This window comes from Podarcis cretensis, assembly GCF_951804945.1.
Source record: "Podarcis cretensis genome assembly, chromosome: 6".
In the NCBI taxonomy this organism is placed as follows: domain Eukaryota; kingdom Metazoa; phylum Chordata; class Lepidosauria; order Squamata; family Lacertidae; genus Podarcis; species Podarcis cretensis.
Window position 1 is genome coordinate 71,908,238 of NC_137175.1, and position 15,532 is coordinate 71,923,769.

Here is a 15,532-nt window from a genome sequence, read left to right on the forward strand (position 1 = left end):
TGGAAGAAAGTTGACAAGTGTGTTTCAATATATAAAATATTGCAGAAGAAGAAACCTTTTGCACTGTGACTAGAAGAAAATGATTTCAGTTGTGGGGGACAATTGGATCTCGCAACTTCCTTGCACATTGACCTCAACAATCTGCAGTATCACCTCCTGGATAAAGTGTTAGGCTTTGTTATGTTAGCCACAATCCATATGTATCCTGCAGCTGTCTGATATGCTTTCCCTGAAAGCAGTTTCCATCCAATTAGAAAATGGAAGCCCCAATTAAGCTGAGGTGTGTACAGTTCAGTCAGGCATTGCACATGTGCAGGAAAATCAGGTAAGGGACATGAGTACAGCAATGTAAGAATGCAACTTGAAACACAGCGGGGGGTCGGGGTGGGATGAGCTCATCGCATTTCAAGCTGCTAATGTGCACATAGTCTGAAATACAGGCTGGAGAGACGTGGATTGACCATTTACCTAAAGCCATGGACTCTGGACTCAGAGGATGGGTTTGACAAAGCCTGAACTTCATGTCCCCATGTGTAAACACATAATATTTATTTTGTTCCAAAGTGCCTGCATTAATTAGACACCGTAATAAGGAGTGACCTAATTCAGAGAGTTGGTGAGAGTAAGAACTGCAAGCGCTCTGCACAGCAAATAAGTTAAAACAAAGTGCATATTGTGACTTCCATTGGCTGTGAACAAGTAGATTTCATTCATTAATTCAACCATTCATTCATTCATTCTTTAAGCAATCTAGGAAATCTCTCCCTCATTGCAGATTTAAATTTGAAAACAAATGTTTAGAATTTTGTCAAAGAGCTGCCTGGGTACAAGGGTTTAAAGCTTGGATGTGAGATTTCAAGTTATACTTTACAGACTACTTTCTGACTTTGGATATCTAAGGAGATAGCCATGCTATCTGTGTAGCAAATAGTCTGACTTAAAAGCAAAGGTGAGGAGCACCAATTCTTATATCAAAAGGCCAGACAAGACACATTGGAAACATGCATTTTCCAATCCTATGATTCCTTCATAACCATATTGTGGGGACTGAGGGGGGCACTTGCAGAGATGAACCAGTAGGTGAGAGGAGGTGCTCAACCCTCCCCCACTCTCTCAAATGCCCTTTCAGTATTCAGTTATTTTCCCCAAACTGAGCTTTTCAGAAATGGAAGTGGGGAGCGGATTGCTTGAAAGAGTAACTTGGCAGGTGAGTTTTCCATTCCAAGTGACCCCAAAGATAATGCCCCTTCCGACCTTCAGGAGGAGGGGGGGTTGTGGGATCACGACCCCGCCCACACTCTGCGAGGCTGGCGTCAGCCTCGCAGGAGACAGGGATTCACCCAATTAGCATACCCTGTGGCGCCAGCCAATTGGCTGGCGGCAGGGGCGGGCCTTCCTAGGGCCACTTAAGGTCAGGGCAGCCCCTGGCTCACCCCCTTTCTTCCCTGGAGATGACGCAGTTTCCCACCCACCCGCCCTTTAGGTTTTGCCACTGACCTTGCTATGGGCTTCGGCTGGTCGCCGCAAGGGGCCTGGTAGGAGTTTTTCCATTTGGCTAATTGGCTGGTTTTGTGAGCCACTTGGTTTTTTCGCCTACCTCGTAGCAAATCGTCACAACTCCCTCGGTTTTGGCGGTAGGCATTGGCCGGGGTATTATCATGCAGATGAGGTTGGGGGGGAGGAACGCCATCACCTCCCCCAATGCTTGAAGGGTAGTTCGTTAAAGGACTCCGAGGGGCGACGCCTCGTCCGAAACCTACGGAGGCTAGGGCCTAAAGCGCGCCCCCGAGCGGTAACCCCTTGGGGAGCGCCCAGGGATATGCATCTCGGGTGGCTCCCCCTGTTGGTGTTTAACCCTTCCCGGTCAGACCGGATAGTCGGTTAGGGCCAATGCCTAAAGCCAATACCCTTCTTTCCTGTAATCAATAAAGTTGTGGCCATTTTTCGCCCATTAACCTAAAACTCTGTGTCCGTTGTCTTCATTTATTCCACCTGTGGGGGGGAGGGAATAGCCACACAATGAACAGTTTCCTTTGGGCTGCAAAGGCAGCCTTGTTACTTAGAATCCCAGTTATGGTTTAAATATATGTGAGATCCATGACTAAGATTTCCCAAGTTTCTTTCAAAACATTGGTATCAGGAAAGAAGACCCCCCAAACTAAAATCAGAACTAGGTAGAGGGATAGTTTAACTCTTTCCACTGTACAATTTTCATGCTTGAAAACCACACACCCACAGCACTGGTAACCTGCTGTTCACCCTACATGAACTTTGCATAAATTATGGTGTAACCTCAAACAATCACTTCTTTCTCCCAAAATTAGTGGGACAAGATATTCCCACCACCATTTAAACCCAGATAGGCAGCATAGATGAAATAGCAATTGCCTATGTGAGCAGTCTTAAATATCCCCACATTTATGCTCATGAGGGCAGACAGAATGTGTGGACCAAGTAATCCTGGACCATCACAACAGAAGCTGGAAGAAACACAAGCACAACCATGGGCATGGCCATTACCTACAAACAAATGTGGACAGTTAACATTGCTGTCTGAACCAGCTCACAGATATTACAGACTGAAGCTGGAAGATTCTTCAGGAAGAACTGAAGCTATCACCGCAACTAGAAACTGTCTGTCATTCTGTGCCACAGCCATTTCTAGGCGCACTTCCAGGCAGAGATGATTTGCAAGTGTCACATTACAGAATCAGCTTTACTATCACCTTCAAATGATATAGTGGATGTGCATTCCAATTGTTTCCAGTTCAAATGAACTTGCAGGATCAAAGCTACCACCCTAGCACCAGCCTTCCTCTGAGGCGCACCCTGTTCACCTTCCTGTTCTAACAATTCAGGTGATAAAAAGTTGTCACATGAAAAGATCCTTAGAAGATGCATGGGATATGTCTGTGTCACCCAATGCGGTTAAATTAACCTGGCATTTTGTCTGCCGCTGTTTTCTACATTCAGATGAATAGCAGTGTCAGCAAAACTGACAGCTAGGCAGAGAAGAAGGGGAGGGGGGACCGGCTGCCAATGGTGATTGTTTAGAAATCAGTTTTGACAGCAAATCCTGTGTATCCTATGTAACTAGAGAGAACAGGCAATGTTAAGAGGCACTGTGAATGCACAGAGTCTAGCACGATAAGATATACTTATATTCCAAATGTGGCTTGGCATGGTGTTGTCATCTAGGGCTTTGTATGTATTTCCACAAATCTCTTCAAAGGCGCAATAACTCTTGGAAGTTTTGTTTTCAGTCCCTTTTCTAAATATTCCCAAGGCTGAATTCGACATTTTTACCGCAACAGGAAACTGACTTGACACTGTCAGTAAGCTTTCTGCTATGACTGACTCTTTTTAAACAGACCTCACCTGACACATGAGGGGAAAGTAATATTTATTCCTCTTGAATGGTCCACCTTGGAAAATGTTGATTTATTTCCTGAAAATTGCTAATGACTAAATCCCAACTAAACGTGTTGCACAGCGAATCCCAACGAAACGTGTTGCACAGCGAAGAGTCAACCTTTTCTGCAGGCGAAGTAGAAAGGAAAAATCTAGTGGACGGCAAGATGTCAGCCAATTCTGAAACACTGCTTTGTTTGTGCTTGCTTGCCATGGCAAATATGGATTTCTAATGGTTAGTATGAGCCTGTTCTGGTCACTAGGTAAGACATGGAGTCAGAACCAAGTTACTCTTTATTTACTTAAAAATATGTATATCCTATAGCAGCACAAGGTGGCTTACGACCGCAGTTAAAATCATAGCAACCATCAGTAATAAAAACAAATTTTCAAACAAGAAAAAAGTCCAAACGGCTGACAAATTCAGCTCACAAATTCATTTATCAGGGATGCACTTTAATAAGCATCCAAGAAGTCATTCCATAGCCCCATTGCCATCACCAAAAGCCCTTGCTGCTTGTCAAGGTCAGCTTACCTTAAACAAGGGTGTAAATAATTTTCCCCCAAATTTGTAACCACCCTTCCTTTACCCTTGATTCATCCCCAGCCTTCGTAAGCTTTTAAAGTGGGACTGATAAGGAATGAACACCTTCTGTGCCACCAGATTTTGGTGGAAGAAGAAGAGGAGTTTGGATTTGATATCCCACTTTATCACTACCCGAAGGAGTCTCAAAGCGGCTAACATTCTCCTTTCCCTTCCTCCCCCACAACAAACACTCTGTGAGGTGAGTGGGGCTGAGACTTCAGAGAAGTTTGACTAGCCCAAGGTCACCCAGCAGCTGCATGTGGGGGAGCGGAGACGCGAACCTGGTTCACCAGATTACGAGTCTACTGCTCTTAACCACTACACCATGTTGGAAGCAGACATAGACCTGGAGTGAGCAATGGGCTTGACCTTACTATTGGGACTGTGACAATGAATACAGTGGTACCTCTGGTTGCTAACGGGATCCGTTCCGGAGCCCCATTCGCAACCAGAAAGGAACGCAACCCGCGTCTGCGCACACGCGGGTCGCAATTCGCTGCTTCTGCACATGTGCGTGACGGCATTTTGTGCATTTGCGTATGCGCGAGTGGCGAAACCTGGAAGTAACGGTTTCCGGTACTTTCGGGTCGCCACAGGACGCAACCTGAAAAAACGTACAGTGGTACCTTGGGTTACATACGCTTCAGGTTACAGACTCCGCTAACCCAGAAATAGTACCTCGGGTTAAGAACTTTGCTTCAGGATGAGAACAGAAATCGTGCTCTGGCTGCACGGCGGCAGCGGGAGGCTCCATTAGCTAAAGTGGTGATTCAGGTTAAGAACAGTTTCAGGTTAAGAACGGACCTCCGGAACAAATTAAGTACTTAATCCGAGGTACCACTGTATCATGAAGCAAACGTAACAAGAGGTATGTCTGTACTAAACCTAGACTGAGCCCTTAGCAGATGTGTTTTCTGAGAGAGAGATGAGTTCTTGAGAAGCCATTACATTTTGACACAAATTTGAAATAAATAAAATGTTACTTGAAAAATGTAAACCATCCCAGTATATCTTCAACTTATGCTTGCTGTTTTCACAGGCAAGTGTGTGGGTGAGCAAGGGAAAGGATCATTGGACAAATCAGTCAATTCATAACTAAGCTGATAAAAAAAACCCCAAACTACCTCCCTTCAGTAACACACAACTTTTTGATTACATTTCTTTTTTTTATTAAAAAAATAATATTTATTACTTTTCCAACAATTTAAACACTACAAAAAAGAAGAACAATACAATACAATACAATACAATACAATACAATACAATACAATACAATACAATACAATACAATACACAAACACTACATAACACTAACACATTAAACTAACAACACAAAACAAAAACAATTTAAAGCACATCAAATAATTTCAATATCTTATTTCCACGACCTCCTCACACCTCCCTTTTTGTATTCCACTTCTGTTAATTGTTTCAGCAATTCCTTTCCATCTTCCTCCATTTTCTATCCTGTAATTATCTTAGCACATTCTAACCTTATTTTCCCTTTAATACTCTATTAATCTGTTTATACTTAATTCCTTATAACATTTCTACTAAAGCCGTATAACTTCATTCCAACATTTTTCTAACATTCATCTTTAATACTCTATTCTCTCAAGTTGTGTTACTTTACATTCAGCAGCAACGGCTTTCTCCCTGGCTTCCTCCGCAGTCTGCCATATCAAAGTAGATTCCTGTATCAATTTGTGGATAGTTTCTGTATTGGTATTCACCTTTTGTCCCAAATTATTTATACTTTCTGTATTTAAGTCAATTTTAGTAGTTGCAGCATCCACTTTCACATTTATCGCGTCTGTTTTCTTGTTAAGCTGTTTCAGTGAATCATTTATTTTAATTAATGCAGCCGCTAAGGCTTCTTCTGTCGACATTCCTCTTGATTTTGAATGTACTGATGCAAAAGCAGCAGCAGAAGAGGCAGAGGGGCCTGATGTTGAGCCTCTCTTGGATTGCTGCCAAGTCCTCCCAGACCTTAATGTTTTTTCAACAATTGACTGGTCTGTTTTTTCCTTTCCATTTGCCATAACACTTAAAAAATTCAAGGTCAGTCTCAGAGTCTCATAGTTCTTTATCTTGCAGCTGGAAATTCCCCTAGCCCAGCTCTTGTAAAGCAACCTGTTTCAAAGGCTTCCACTAGGGGGAAACAGTTTCAATTTATATTAATCCGTAATGTCCTCTTTTAAACAGTTTCCAACAATCCAAAGTTAGTTTCAATTTTCAGTTACTTTTACTCCTTTTTAAAAGCAGCCGGAGACAATAGAAACAATGTATTTCTCTTATTTAGCTAGCTGTCAATGAACGTTCTAAACACTGTCAATAAGCATTCCAAAAGACGTCAGTGCTGCTAGCAGGCCATTTCCAGAGTCAGAGAGGCAGTATTTTAGCTCTCTTCGCTCTCTCCTGCAGGCATACTCAATCCACAACTTTCCCCCCCTCTTCTCCTGCCTCCAAGGGGGGGGGGTTAATGTTCTTTACCAGTGGAAATTTAGTCCTTTACAGTAGGCTTTCCAAGACTTCAGCTTGCAGCCTCATTGCTTCAGTCTATTTACAAAAGGGGAAGGCGGACTTCCTGTATTGAACCTCCCCGTTACGATGCCAAATCAAACTTTTAAAAAATCCAATTCTCCCGCTTCAGCTCTACTCACGGGTAATTACTTTAAGATCAAATTGTCCACAGGAAAAAGTCAGCGCTCTCCGGCAACAGCTATGCAGCTTCGCTCCGTGGAAGAAGCAGTCAATTCGAAGCACCACACCACTCACCCCACGTCGCTCCGGACCCCCGAAACTGGGTTTCCCCGCGAGTAGGGGAGGCGCAAAAGGTGCCCGCCAAATCCCACACTCACAGGCTTCTCCCGCCTGTGATTTTTACGGGTCTCCGCCTTTGCCGTGGCGGCCAGACCCAGATTCCCACGGGGCAAATTCCTCCCGATCAGAGGAATTCCGCCATTACCGGAGGCACCAACCTGGAAGTCCTGATTACATTTCGTTTCCGTGGTCCAATCTGGGAGAATCTTGAGTGAAAATAATTTGTTTAACTGATGATTTCTCAGATAACTACAATGAGTAACAGTATGGTTTTTATTCTCCCAAATATGTGGTGTTCTTCAGCATGGCCAGCAATACCATTCGGCAGAGAGACAACTGCTTCAGGTGGCTGTTCCTCCTGAACTTTCAGCCATTCCCCTTGGGCCACATGGTTTCTCCTGAGCCCCCTAATCTGGTCCACTACCTCAGGTATGGTGGTGTGGGGATTATTGGGCTGCCTTTTTAAATTTTAATTATGTATTTAGTGTTTTTCATATTGTGATTTTATGTTGTGAACCGCCCTGAGATCTATGCGTATAGGGTGGTATACAAATTTAATAAAGAATAATAAAAAATAAATATCCCACCACCAGTGTTATAGTAAGATTCAGCTGCCAGTCCAGTCAGCTTCTGCATACAGCATGGAGAGGGAGACCATTTTGTCTTTCACCTCAAGCAGCAAAAGCCCTATACTCTTCAGCTGTGATATGAAATATATCACATATTAATATGTTAATGCTGCTGCTGAAACCCTTTTCCAGATCACTGTTACAGTACGGTGGCACCTCTGGTTAAGAACTTAATTCGCTCTGGAGGTCCGTTCTTAACCTGAAACTGTTCTTAACCTGAAGCACCACTTTAGCTAATGGGGCCTCCTGCTGCTGCTGCGCCTCCAGAGCACGATTTCTGTTCTCATCCTGAAGCAAAGTTCTTAACCCAAGGTACTATTTCTGGGTTAGTGGAGGCTGTAACCTGAAGAGTCAGTAACCTGAAGCGTATGTAACCCGAGGTACCACTGTATAATTAGGAAGCACAGTGGTTATTTTATGTTTTGGCTCCATATTCCTTCGCTCAATTTGCAGCAACCTTTTAAAGCACAAAAGGGTAATTATTCTTTTCCTGATTAACTAGAATTAAGCTTAGTTTCTAATAATTGGACTGATTAAGCTGCTAAAGTCTGCATCGCTATTTCAGTGAAATTAATAGTACTTATTTCACTGTTAATATGTTTTGGACGGTGGCTGTTGGTTAAGTTAAATGAAAGTCAATTCTAAACGTGTTTATGAGTAATGCAATTATTTCCCCAGGATAAAGTCCCCACCCCCCACCCCAGTTAGTTACTTCCTACAAAATTTTCCAACTAGGCTGCTTTACTCAAGATCTGTACTATATTTCGGTACCTGCCCCTGATAAATCCTTACACTGGCTATCTTCACACAAACAAATCAAATTATGAAGCTGGGGTGTTGTGTGTTTTTGAGCCAGTTTCAAACCAAAAGGTGAGATGAGAAGAGGCAAGTGGATAGCAATGCAGGAAGAATTTGCATTGGGGGGGCGGGGACCTGCAGGAAACTTTACTGTGCAAGAAGCTCTACTGGAATCCTTCCTTTCATCTGATCTCTGCTTGAAATCTCACTTGCAGCAGAAAAAGGGAGTTGGATTTGTGTGGGCTGTACCACAGGGTAAGTCACATTTTTGAATGCTCCCTGCCAAACGACAACAAACAAACCAATAACCTAGCCTATCCAGGTGCACAGCTTTCAGCTCAGCTAACTGTCTGTTGTGCTGCTTTTCTGCTTTTCAGGTTTTAACATTTGAGATTTCAAAAATGGAACAACCCAATTTCTGTAGTCTGAAGCAGGACATCACATATCTCGGGGCCCTGACACCTCAGTTTCCATTCCATTCTGCTCCAGTGCAAACTACTGCTCTTGCAATGTTAAGCTGGCACCATGCAACCTCCTCCTACACTCCTTTCACGGCCTCTAAAAGCCTTCGGGGAATGCATGTGCTGCACAAGGGCTTCCCCCCAGAGCTTGTACATAATTACCCATGGCTCCTGCTGCTACCCTGGTGCAAGGGGGGAGAGATCAGCTCTCAGCGCTAAAGCATGTGGATGAGGTTTTTCCCTCTGTGCCACTGCTGGGAGCACAGCATCAAAGCAAAAACAAAGAACCGAAACACTCAAGCAAATAAACAGAAGGCTCATCTGCCCCAGCTTACTGTTGCATGACAGGACAATTAATTCAGCTGTACGAGTGAACACATTTTCAGTTTTGTACAATGTGCAGTTTTACGCAGGAGAGACAATCAGCCATACTCAGTGGACTCTAGGTGTCTTCATTGCCTTTAAAATTGTATCCAGTACAGTCTGTTTAACCACAGGCTTAAATGTTAAGGATCTACAGAACTTCTGTTTCCCTACTTCATCTGACTTTAATCCAGGTAAGATTGTAATTATTTATAATTACTGCAGCACTCTGGGCACTCAGATTGTTATAGAAACAAGAACAGGACCTTCATTCCTAATCACAACTGTATTAAGCAAGGTACGTTTCAGTAAAGTCAACGAGACTTTCTTTTGTGCATGAGACTCCTCTAGAACAAATAGGGATGTCCTATTCATCAATAGAGGGACGCAGGTGGCGCTGTGGGTTAAAGCCTCAGCGCCTAGGGCTTGCCGATCGAAAGGTCGGCGGTTCGAATCCCTGCGGCGGGGTGCGCTCCCGCTGCTCGGTCCCAGCGCCTGCCAACCTAGCAGTTCGAAAGCACCTCCGGGTGCAAGTAGATAAATAGGGACCGCTCCAGCGGGAAGGTAAACGGCGTTTCCGTGTGCGGCTCTGGCTCGCCAGAGCAGCGATGTCACGCTGGCCACGTGACCCGGAAGTGTCTCCGGACAGCGCTGGCCCCTGGCCTCTTAAGTGAGATGGGCGCACAACCCCAGAGTCTGTCAAGACTGGCCCGTACGGGCAGGGGTACCTTTACCTTTACCTTTATTCATCAATAATCATAATTTTACTATTTATTCCCCACCCATCTGACTGGGTTGCCTCAGTCGCTCTGGGTTGCTTCCAGCATATATAAAAACATAATAAAACATTAAGCATTAAAAAAGCTTGCCTATTCACGGCTGCCTTCAGATGGCTCAGGGGTCAGATAATTCCATACCCTCCATTTCTCAGATGAAAATAGGGACGTCCTAAGGGAAAGCGGGTCCATAGCTGTCAACTTACAGATTTGAAAATAAGGGACCAGCAGCCTTGAAAATAAGGGACCTGCAGCCTCACCTATTCCAGGCACTCCAGTCTTCCTGTCCTCCTGCAGTCTGGTCAAACTCATGCTGGCAGCTTCGAGAACACTGTCCAACCAACTTTGTAACTAGAGGTTCAACTGAATAGAATCTGAATCACATGCACCACAAGGCCTATGCAGCCTCAACTTAAGATGGCTCCCCGGCCTGGCTTTGCACTGCAAAGTTTGCAGCAGCACGTGCAACAAAATGGCGTCCAGCATTCAAAAAACCCCTCAGCTTGCATTAACTAGCCACACACAAGGCATGCAAGCTCCACCTCCCTGTCGTTCTTAGACTTCTTATTGGGTGAGCAACACAGCCAAGCAACACAGTTGGAGCCTCCCTCCTTCCTGGCCGGCAGGGAGGGAGGGAGAGGAGCTGCCTCCTTTGAAATTTAAGGGACATCATTTAAGGGACACTTAAGGGACATCCATCAATAAGGGGCAGCAGCAGGACATGGCGCTGGAATAAGGGACTGTCCCTTCAAATAAGGGACACTTGACAGCTATGAGCGGGTCATTCCGGGGTAAAATTAGAAACTGGGATGGCTTCTGTAAATTTGGGCTTTCCCTAGAAAATAGGGACACTTGGAGAGTCTGTAATACAATACCAGTGCAGGGGACAGGCCTGGTTCACAGGACTTGAGCAAGAAAACATTGCTTTGCTCCCTTTGCTCTATTGGAACCCTTGGCACCAGATCTTGTGTCCCACAGACAGTGCAGAGCAGAAGACAGAAAGGTTCTGACCAAGCCCCTGAGTGCTATGCTACAAACCAGATTCTATCAAGCACGGCTTGATGGAATACCAACAAGAGCACTGGATTTCCTGACTAAATTATTCAAACGATCCCTCTAGATTAGAAGCTGAAAGTCAAAACTGGCAGCAGCACCAAAAACTGATAGGTTTGGCAGAAATGTGCAAGATTATCTGTATTATTTTCTGCAAAGCAAACACCACTCTCTGTGGAGGCAGAAGCAAAAAATAAATTATGGTCTCTGTCAGCTGGTGTTAATGGCTTCCAGTAACACTACTACAGTGACTTTGGCCAAGGTGACGCCATTCTGAATAAGCCTAGAATCCATTGCGAATTAGTTAATTTGTCTAAAGCTCTCTGGAGACGAAAGCCACTAAAAGCGAGGAATTATTTAAATGTCATGGAGATTAAAGTAATGTGAGAAAGTAAATTTGCACATTCATTTTTTTTTTTTTTAAAAAAAAGCCTATCCAAATTTCAGGGAATCAGTCTTATGTTTTTACCAGTAACGTTTTCCAGAGCCATGTTCGTCTGGTGCAACAAAACAGGAGACTTGTGGCACCTTAAAGACTAACCAATTTATTGTGGCATAAACAGGGTTGGATTAAACATTAAGCAAAATGAGCATGTGCTTAAGGCATCAAGGGAAGGGGGACACCACAGAAATTTTCCATTGCCAGATTTTTAACATTAATGGTCACAAATTGCTCAGCTGAGCGTGCATTTTCTCAGTTGAAGTATGTTTAAAATCCGAACAGGAGAACTATGCAACAAGGCACCACAGAGCAGCAGTGCCGGCAGCAAGAGGTATGGTAGGTAGCAGAGGCAGGGCAAGGTGGCCCTTCCCATTTCACCTCAAGCAGTGAAACAGGACACACCACCCCTCAATTATGATGGATACGAATAGTTGAGAGTGAATTTTCTATGAGGGAGAGTGTTTGGGAGGTGTTACTGAGTGGTGAGGTTAGTGGGGGTGCACCTTCTGCCTGAATTATTTTGTTTAACCACTAATGATGTGGGGTTTTTTTTATTGCATTTCTAAGTTTGAGTCTTATTCACATTTTTTTAATGTACAGTATATGTTTCAGATAACAGATTGTTTTCTTGTTAATAATGCTGCTTTAAATGTGGGTCTTTGTTGTATTTTGTACTCTAGATTCATTTGTAATGCTTCACATTGATATATTTTAATGTTTCATTTCATGTTTCAATTTATGTTGTAAACCGCTTGGAGCTATAGGTGTGTGTGTGTGTGTGTGTGTGTGTGTGAGAGAGAGAGAGAGAGAGAGAGAGAGAGAGAGAGAGCGAGAGAGAGAAAGAGAAATGTACCATATTTTTCCATGTATAAGACTAGTTTTCCCCCCTAAAAAATAATGTCAAAAATTTGGGGGCGTCTTATACATAGGGGCAATCTCTCCCCATTTTCTTAAATCGGAGTCCCCCAAAATATGGGGCGTCTTATACATGGGGAGGGGCGTCTTATAGACGGGAAAATATGGTAAGTTGCTATTGAAATGGTCTAGATCAGGGTTTCCCAAACTTGGGTCTCCAGCTGTTTTTGGACTATAATTCCCATCATCCTGACCGCTGGTCCTGCTAACTAGGGATGATGGGAGTTGTAGTCGAAAAACAGCTAAAGACCCAAGTTTGGGAAACCCTGATCTAAATAAATTGTCACAATTAAAGAAACCGACCACCCCTGACTACTGGCCATACTGGCTGGGGCTGATGGGAGTTAAGAGTCCAACAATAATTGCAGGGCCTCCATCCTCCCCCTTCCTCTTTGTATACCAAACACTTTGAATCACTCTTCATGTAAATGAGACCAGACTCACGGCTGACAAGAAGAAAGGCACGTCAGGGAGAAACTGTCTGGTATACTTACAAAATGTTACTAATTGCAACAAAAATAAGTAAGCGGGGGAGGGGGGGGACTCACACGTAAAGAGTTATTCAAAGGAAACATGTGGGCATTCACATCCAGAGAGAACGACGCCATCTGTTCGACACCACCATCATTTTTTTAATGTTCTGTCTTAATAACACCTCTCAAAATAGGTATAGAAGATTACCTTTCACAATGTGCAGTATGTCTTCATCTATGTTGGTGAAGCACTGCAGATTTTAACGTACGACGTTCTATAAAAGTTCCACAGTCATTTCCAAGAGCGGGTTTCGGGCGGTTAATTCTGGCATTTGCAAGCAAATAGAAGCTTCGGGATAGGGTGCGATGCAAATCCTGTTTGGCGTCCCATGACCTAAAACTTAAAGGAAAAGTGGAGGGAACTCAATTGTTTAGGCATTTCAATTAAAACAAACAATGGCATTAGTTATTTTTCGGCTCTCTTGGCAAGGAGCTACACGTGTTGTTTTATTTTTGCCCGATTTAATGTTTTAGTCACAGTAAGTACTATTACTGGCATTTTGCGCTGCTTAAAATATCTCAGCAATGTTTATCTGAGGATGGGCTGTTGCTAAGTACACAATCCTATCTCCTGGCTAGCAGCAGAGGGGATTTACAAAGGGATGGAGCCACCACTTGCACCCGCAGCTCCTCTGATTCCACTGTCCAGGGTGGAAGGTGAGAAGGCGGGAGAGGTCTACAAGTTTGATGCGAAAGTTCCAGGCTGATACAGGAAACAAGCCTGAATTGGGCCCTTGCCACAGCTTGAAAGTACCTGGCTTAGGATACAACAGACCCTTGGCTAGCTTAATTGCAGCCACTCCCTACTCTGAAAACAGCTAATAGAACCTTGACTCCTTCTGTTCTCTTTGAATGCATGAACACTTGGGACATCAGAATTTGATATACCAGTCTTTCTCCTCTGCATTCACCAGGAACTTCCAACCAATAGAGTACAGGATTAAGACAATCAGGATGGGGCTGTGCAGACAGGAGTTACTCAGAGCTCGCTAAGATGGCGGGCAAGAGCTGAATAGGACTGCAGAAAGGAAGCAGCTGATGCAGGTGAATCAGTCAATGAGTAGAAGCAAGAGTCATATAATTACAGAATTGTAGAGTTGTAAGGGATGAGGGTCATCTGGTCCAAACATGGGTGGTGCTGTGGGTTAAACCACAGGGCTTGCTGATCAGAAGGTCAGCGGTTCGAATCCCCACGATGGGGTGAGCTCCCATTGCTCAGTCCCTGCTCCTGCCCACCTAGCAGCACGTCAAAGTGCAAGTAGATAAATAGGTACCGCTCCGGCGGGAAGGTAAACAGCGTTTCTGTGTGCTGCTTTGGTTCACCAGAAGTGGCTTAGTCATGCTGGCCACATGACCTGGAAGCTGTACCCTCGGCCAGTAAAGCGATACGAGCACCACAACCCCAGAGTCGTCCACGACTGGACCTAATGGTCAGGGGTCCCTTTACCTTTGCCTAAGGGTCATCTGGTCCAAACTTTTGCCCAACATGGGTCTCAAACTCACAACCCTGAGATTAAGAGTCTCATGCTATTCCAGCTCATTTTCCAAAGTGATCTTAACCTGGTACCATGGAGGGGCAAGAGATCTGGGGCCAGTGCAGCTGGAGAAGGAAGTAGATGTCATTGCCCAAAAACCCACTCAGTCACTGTGCAGCCTTATGGCTATGCTTCCATGCACATTCCCACCATTTGCTGCACATCTTGCTTTCTCAGAAACTTAGCCGGGCTGTTCTCAGCACAAAGCACTTCCTGAATTGCTATGCATGTCCAGGCTCCCGCTAGGAAATCTTTTCACATCTTGGGCTTGCATATGAAGCCCACACTGCTAAAGAGAAAGACAAAAGAGGGGGGAAAGAGTGCAGTATTTTCTGTTCCCCTTCTTTCCACCAAACAAGTTTGTTTTGGTTATACATACACAAGGGCAAAAGGTACAAAAAGTCATAAAAGGAGCAAATAATTTGTATCTCATTTAAGGGACTGTTCTTTCGTCAGTTGGACACTTTAGTAAGTTTCAGAGCCTTGCATAAATTCTGTCACAAAGGTTTACTTAAGAGCCAAACTCATTTGCTTTAGCCGCAACGCACAACGGATTTTCTCCAGAACAGCCTAATTAAAGCAATTGGGCCTGATCCAAAGTTAATGGGTTGCAATTCTATTGCAGCCTTTTCACCTGCACAGACACTGTATTTATGTGGTACTTACTCCATTGTAAATTCGGTAATTGCCATCTGTCCCCAGTGACATTTTAGGCAAGCTGCAGTCAACCTCTGGCTGATCCTCTCACACTTGTAACAAATCCCCTTCCACTTTTGGCACGAGACTCAAGAGAGTGGTACCTAATGAGTGTGATCCAAAGCGGTGCATATGAGCGACTCTGGAATGCGAGAGCCCCACAGGAACACAGATAGCATAACTGCCCATAAATGAGCATAGAGAAAGCTGTCACTCCCGACTGCCTTCCTCTTTGTTAGATCATCATGGCAATGTTTGGAACTATCTCAAGTGATGTAACTAAGACAGTTATGCTGAGTCAGACCATTGGTCCATCTAGGTCATGAACTGACAGTGGGGTCTCCAGGGTCTCAGGCAGGATCCTATCTCAGTCCTATCTGCAGATGTCAGAAACTGAACATGGAACCTTGCTCTTCCACTGAATGACCCCAAATCTTAGTATTATGAGAGAGGAAGTGCAAGGGATGCTTCTCTCCACATTCTCCATGCCATGCACAATTCGACAAACACC

The 15,532-nt window shown here is 44.2% G+C and overlaps 1 protein-coding gene across 4 annotated transcripts in view; it reads right to left on the reverse strand.

Moving 5' to 3' along the window:
- The window catches only part of DDAH1 (dimethylarginine dimethylaminohydrolase 1), a 126,559-nt gene that overhangs the window by 55,524 nt on the left and 55,503 nt on the right, over positions 1-15,532 (reverse strand). For 2 of the 4 annotated variants that reach the window (XM_079981706.1, XM_079981705.1), the window contains exon 3: positions 12,939-13,130. The exons of 1 other annotated variant lie outside the window; for it this stretch is intronic. The gene's annotated coding sequence lies outside the window, so the exon portion shown is untranslated. The remainder of the gene's footprint in view (positions 1-12,938; positions 13,131-15,532) is intronic. One more of the 4 variants, XM_079981707.1, reaches the window with a different exon arrangement.